Source organism: Acomys minous (genome assembly GCF_964271855.1).
Source record: "Acomys minous genome assembly, chromosome: 6".
In the NCBI taxonomy this organism is placed as follows: Eukaryota; Metazoa; Chordata; class Mammalia; order Rodentia; family Muridae; genus Acomys; species Acomys minous.
Genome location: NC_140487.1, coordinates 99,102,490 through 99,109,373, shown reverse-complemented (window position 1 = coordinate 99,109,373; position 6,884 = coordinate 99,102,490). Strand labels below are relative to the sequence as shown.

General features: G+C 49.0%; 1 long non-coding RNA gene across 1 annotated transcript; it reads right to left on the bottom strand.

The window, feature by feature from the left end:
• Window positions 1-819: 819 nt before the first annotated feature.
• Window positions 820-6,065, bottom strand: LOC311600450. Its single transcript, XR_014780253.1, has 2 exons — window positions 5,860-6,065; window positions 820-965 (listed from the first exon to the last, which is right to left on the bottom strand). It is a non-coding gene; the product is annotated as an uncharacterized lncRNA (long non-coding RNA).
• Window positions 6,066-6,884: the final 819 nt, after the last annotated feature.

Below are 6,884 nucleotides of genomic sequence, written 5' to 3'. Positions count from 1 at the left end.
CACTGCTCTCCTTGGAGCAGCCGCGCTGGGAGCTGGAGTGTTTATTTGATTTCTGACTTGCTAAGCCTGTAATTTACCTGCGGGAACTGAGTCCAGCTGCCCAAACTGTGTCATTAAGAGCAGGTCCTGGGCCCGTCCTCATCTTGAGACACACCCAGCGGAGGTGGACCCACCCAGGTGCCCAGGGATGCACTTCTATAGAGTTCACCCTTGGATGGGCCTCAGGGAGGGCAGGGACTAGCAGCCAGAGTGAGGCCGGAGGAGTGACGCTGGGGGAGTGACTGATGCTGGGGCCGGGCTGTCAGACAGCAGCCCCTCCCCTTGGACCTGGGAGGGTTTCCTGTGTGAGGCCAGAGAAGGGGGCCTCTTCTACGTACACAAATGAGAGGACCCAGAATATCTGAGAGATGGTGAGTTCTCCTAAGGCTTCAGGATTTTGTGGGCTGGAGAGAGACATGGTTCAGCAGTTACGAGCACCAGCTATTCTTCCAGAGGACCAGGATTCGATTCCCAGCACCCACATGGCAGCTGACAACTGTGTGTAACGCCATTTCCAGAGGATCTAGTGCCCTCTTCTGGCTTCCAGTGGCACCTGCATGTATATGTGCACAGACACACATGTAGGCAAGACACTCACAAACATTAAAATAAAAGTAAATCTTAAAAAAAAAAAAACAAACAAACAACTAAACTTCTGGCTTCAAAGTCTGACTTGCTTAGTGTCTGGACAAATTACCTTTCTTACCCAAGCTTTAAATGTCCCATCTGTAACATGAGGTTGGCTTTCTGTCATTGTAACAAAATACCAGAGAAAATCAATTTGAGGCATGAGAAGGTTTATTTTGACTCACAGTTTCAGGGGTCTGTGGTTAGCTGGCCCCACTGCTTTTGGCTGATGGTGAAGCAACAAATTGTGGTGAAGAGCTAGGCAGGGCAAAGCCGCTCATCCCGTGATGGGCAGGAAGCTGAAGAAAAGAAAAAGACCAGATTAATTCCAGACTCTCCTTCAATGACACATCCCCCAGGACCAGAAAACCTCCTTCTCAACCACAGCCGCCACCAGCACCGAGCCCAGGACTAAGCCTCGGATGCATAGGCTGCTGGGGATATCCTCCTCAACTGGGAGCAGTGTTTCTTCATTGCGAAGACTTCCAGCACCCAAGCAGTAGATTGAACTATCAATGTCTGAGCCTGCCAGTGCCCAGCACGTAGCCTGGCTTGGTTGGGGGCACCTGTGTGTTGGGAGACACGCCCTCTGTACTGCCACAGTGTGGGGTAGGAGCACAGGGCCACTGTGTGACATCCTCCCACGGCAAAGCAAATGCTTGGCAGTCAGAGCTTCCCGGTGCTCGGACACCCACCCAAGCAGTCATGAATGACACCAAATGGAAAGGTCTTAGAGAAAAGAGATACATAGCGCCAGGGGTGTCAACACTGTCACAAAGACCATCTGCCTTTCTGGTTACCTCTGACCACTCAGGTTACACATCAGAAGCAAAAACGACCATCACCAAGGGCCCCTAAGAGCAATAAGAAAACATCCAAGGACACAAAGACAGGACTGGCTGGTGACATCTTCATGGCTGCAGTGTAGCACATCTGGATGTCAGCTGGGTACAGTGCTGTTCCTGTGCCTAGATGCAGGAATGTGGGGGACCCATGGTGGAGAAACGCCCCGAGTTTACAGGAAGAGAGGCAGAGAGCACAGGTTTGGAATGGAGCAGAGCAGAACTGCCATCTCCAAGGCTCAGATGTGCTCACAGAACACTCAGCGCCCACCGCCTGTGAAGGTGCGTGAAATAGGCAGTCTCTCATTTTTTTCTTTTTTCTTTTTTTTTTTTACATTTTTAAATTTTTTACATATACGTTTATATTATCACACATATATACAATAAACTACCTATAGCAAGAAGAACCATGACACAGTCAGGAATTATATAAATGTTACATTCTTAGTGTTTTGGCTATTTGTATTTGACAGCCTTGAAGAAGACATCTTTCCTATTATCTTGGTGCGTCTAAAATTCTGAATGTAAATCAATCTCCATCACATCTTGTCATTAACAACTTAAAACATTAATCTAGACCTAAAAACATCTTAACCCCTAAACAACTAAGCTCCATTGTAAAACTAAGCAACCTGGTCTTCAACTCCCTCAGAGACTTGAGAAGGAATAAACTTGATTACCTGAGTATGCTGGGAGTGCAGGTTAGTGGCTTTCCAAATAAGAAGATGACAGTGACAGTTTGCTACCTAAATAGTCACCCAAAACTCTCTATAACGTTGGAGCATCTTCTTCAGCCTTCTGGCCCAATATTTCCAACAGACATATTTGTGAGGCAGGAACTATTGAGGACTTGTTTACCCTGTCTTGGCAGAATTTGGCTGTCGACTCTGCCTGCGTCCAAGCTTGCCCTTTTTTAGGCAGAATTCTGTCCGTGGTAGAAATTAGGGCATTTTGCCCAGTAGTTTGTTTGCCACATTTGAAGCCATCTCCATAAGGAGGTTCTTTGATGCTCATCATCCTCTTTGAGGTTGGCTGTGTGTTGCCAGGAGTTAACCTGCCTCATTGTCAGTGAATCTTTAAAATAATAAAAAGCATTTTAAAATGCCACATGCTGTATGTCTCTGAGGTTCTTGAAGACCTTGTTTAACTATTTTACCTTGTCTTTCTATAGAATCATATCTATCTGTTGCACCTAAAGTGTATATTCTTGGTATAAAACTAGACTAGTAGTTGATATGACCATCATATGGTCAACTAACAATTAACTTGTATAACTTATTTATGGCAGTATCATTTTAAAAGGACTTGGCAGTGTGGCCCTGGCCTGCCTTCCTAGAAATGCCACCTTTTCCCAGAATGTGCCCTGCTGCTGCTGTATTGACAACAAAGTTATGCTATCCCCACAGAGAGCTCAGAGTGAGGGGCGGTCCTGCACCTCTCCTGCCTCTGAGAAGGGCCAAGCTGTGGCACTGAGCCTCTGTGGTGAGGAGATGGCAGGTGAGGCCCCCCTGTGTCTTGCTAGTGGTTGTGTACCCACAGTGGCCTCGTGTGGGTGAGGGGGTTTTCAATGTTTGTTTGCTAGAAGGGGAGCTTGAGCAGATATTTGGCCTTTAAAAAACAAAACAAAACAAGAGCCAGACATGGTGGTGCACACCTTTAATCCCAGCACTCGGGAGGCAGAGGCAGGTGGATCACTGTGAGTTCTAGGTCAGCCCGACCTACAGAGTCAGTTCCAGGACAGCCAAGGCTAAACAGAGAAACCCTGTCTCAAAAAACCAAAAAAAAAAAAAAAGTCTTCTCCATTTAGGAAATATTACATATATACTGGAGAAAAAAATTTAATTAGTTTTAAATTTAAAACTTAAGCCAGGCGTGTTGGCGGATGCCTTTAATCCCAGCACTCGGGAGGCAGAGGCAAGCAGATCTCTGTGAGTTCAAGGCCAGCCTGGTCTATAAAGTGAGTCTAGGACAGCCAAGGCTACACAGAGAAACCCTGTCTCAGAACCCCCCCACACCACAAAAAAAAAAAAAAAGAAAGAAAAAGAAAAAAACTTAAAGGATAAACCAGGTGTGGTGGTTCACACCTGTAATCCCAGCACTCAGGAAGGCAGAGGCAGACAGATCACTATGAATTTGAGGCCAGCCTGGTCCACAAAGTGAATCCAGGACAGCCAAGGCTACAGAGAAAACCTGTCTCAAAGCAAACAAACAAACAAAGAACCCCAAACCACACAAAACCAAATCCAAAATGAAACACCTTAAAGAATAAGCTACATGAGGGAGGTAGGGTAGGAATGGGGAGATACAACCTAGGGGATAACAATCTGGATGTAATCTGAATAAATTTTAATAAATTAAAATTAAGAAAAAGGATAGACTACAAATCCCATCATTCCACCGCCTGCATAACCAGGGTTAATAATCCTCCCAGTCTCTTTCTGGATTTGTGGGTAACTTACAAAGTTAGGGTAGAACTGTATGCTGCTGGTGAACTGATTTATTCAATATATGATGGACTTTGAAATGCTATGATATTAAATATTTTTGAAAACAAATTCTAGCAGCAGTCTATGCCCTGATTTCTGCTTCCTCGCCACAAGACAGGATACTCAGCAGGCAGCAGCTGCCTTGGCTTTGTCCCGCGTGGACTCAACCAAGGATAGCTACAAGCCCAGGGATCCCGAGGCCAGGAGCTCACTCTCTCTCTCTCTCTGTGCAGCATCTGGCACACACAGAGCTACAGTAGGACTCTGTTAAGGGAGCTGATAACAGCACAGAGCAGGCACCTCAGAATACAGAGGTCACAGGTGGGCCAGTGGAAAACCCTTGGAGAAGCACTGAATGACCTCTGTCTCTTAGTCCCACGTCCCCAGGACGATCAGGGAAACCCTGAGACAAAATCCTTACTACCTATTTTCATCTATGTTTCAAAGGGCTGTGCGACCCTTTTTCCTGGGGGCCTTGGTCCAACCTACTTTACCTGGCCTCGTCACCCCGGAGTCAGCATCTCGGAGGCCTTGATACTAATCTTCTCGCTCACACACTCGCCCTCAGAAGCTCACATTACCCGGGATCACAGCTGCCCACCTTGATCACTATAACTGACCAGCCATAAGAAAAACTTTTTAAGGAGCCAGGTTGAGCCAGGCATGGTGGCACATGCCTTTAATCCCAGTACTCAGGAGACAGAGGCAGGAAGATCTCTGCGTTCAATGCCAGCCTGGTCTACACAGTGAGTTCTGGGACGGCCAAGGTTATACAGAGAAACCCTGTCTCAAAAAACAAAAGCAAACAAGCAAAAAGCCGGGTCCCTGCTAGGTCTGGAACAGCATGCTTCTCCTCTCTCTCCCCTCCCCTTCTTCCCCTCCTTCTTCCCCTCCCTTTTCCTCCAAATTTATCCCGAGCATGACCCCCAAATGGGAACACACCCCAAGAGCAACAGCCCTACCCACAGGTTCTTGATTTCAAAGCAGACACTGTGGCAGGGGGCAGCTGGTAAGGGCAGGGTTTCCCGGTAACCGATGGGGCTCAGCCTCTACACACATGGAGTGCCATGTGGGGCACGGCTGGCCAGAATCCTGTGTAGTGAGTGAAGCCAGCCTACCGTAGGCTGCTATAAACTGCCACTTCCAGGCAGGACTCGGGAGGGACGGCGTAGGAACAAATCTGACTTGCGTATGTTTCGCCAGTTCCGGATGGGACCTGGATCAAGAAGCAGCCTTGGACATTCCATAGGAGAAGAATTCTGGGGCAGGTCAGTGGGTGACTGAAGCAAGGACGCGTCGTGAGACCGACTATAGACAGCCACTAAACACAGCACCAGGGTGTGAGAGAAAGAACCGGCCTAGCCAAGCTGGTCACCTGCAGGAGAACAGAGAGGCGCTCCTGCCCGCTTTCGATTTCAGCCTTCCTGCGCTGAGTCCTCGGGGTGTCTCCCCGAGGTCTCAGCCTCCAGGGGACAGAGCAGGAGGACAGGGCTGTCCCAGGTGCCACTTCTGGGACCTACCTGGAGTGCACTACAAAACCACAGTTTATTTATCAAAAACAAACAAACAACAACTGCTCAGGGGCCCTTGATGGCCCAAGACAGGCTGTGGCAGTTCATGTCTGGGAGAGCCCGGTGGCTAGGCACAGCTCCCCGTAGTAAGGAGGGGACACCAGTCCTGGCTCCCAGGCCCCAGCTACACCTAAGAGCAAGTGCCCAGAGCAAAACAGGCCAGGCTGCACAGACTGTTCCCGAGGAAGGCGAAGGGTTCAGGCCACACAGGTTTGTTTCACACCAGTGTCCCTGAGGCTACCCCTCCTCCCTAAACTCAAAGGCTCGAAGGCAGAGGCACATAGAGAGCATTACCCCATCACTTGTACTCCGTCCAGGCACCAGTGACTACCTGCTTGGTGGCTTCTCTTTGTTTGTTTGTTTGTTTTGTTTTGTTTTTTGAGACAGGGTTTCTCTGTGTAACCTTGGCTGTCCTAGACTCACCTTGTAGACCAGGCTGGCCTCAAACTCACAGAGATCCGCCTGCCTCTGCCTCCCGAGTGCTGGGATTAAAGGTGTGCACCACCACACCTGGCCCTGGTGGCTTCTTTCTTTCTTTGTTTTTTTTTTTTTTTTCTTTCTTTCTTTCTTTTTTTTAATTGTGTTTTCGAGGCAGGGTTTCTCTGTGTAGCCTTGGCTGACCTGGACTAACTTTGTAGACCAGGCTGGCCTCAAACTCACAGTGATCCACCTGCCTCTGCTTCTCGAGTTCTGGGATTAAAGGCGTGTGCCACCACCGCCCGGCTTGCTTGGTGGCTTCTTATCCTTGCTGCACTGGGCCTTTGTAGGCAGAGCAGTTAAGGATCAAAGAGAGACTCAAAGGCTCAGCCTCACCTCCCTCCAACTGGAACTGGACCACAGAACATCTTCTCCAGACCCTGCACAAGCTTCCAGGCCGGGCAAAGACAGGTGACTACCTCATCTGCTGCGAGGCAGCCAGACCTTCAGATGATGCCAGACGCCTGAGCTCATCATCCAGTCTGTCGTCTTTGCACAAGTCAGAAAGAACTGGAAGTCACTGGTGTTTGGACCAAGTCAGCCTTGAAGAGAGGGCTGGGCTCCCTGCACCCTGATGCTAGCCCTTACAGCCTGTCTGTGGAGACTGTCAACAGCCTTCTGTAGGCTGGCTCCAGCTCCGGCATGCATCAGCCTCACAGGTGTGGCACCTGGTCCTTCCTCACCCGTGAAGCAGGCCAAGGAGGGTTGTGTTAGTCTTTTAACGGCTGTTTCTCCTCTCAGCTGTTCAGAGAATGCTATTTGTGTGGTAATGAAGTTCCCATCGAGGTGCCAAGCCTGGGGACACTCATAACCTAGCGGGGAAGAGTCGCCCAAAAGATGAC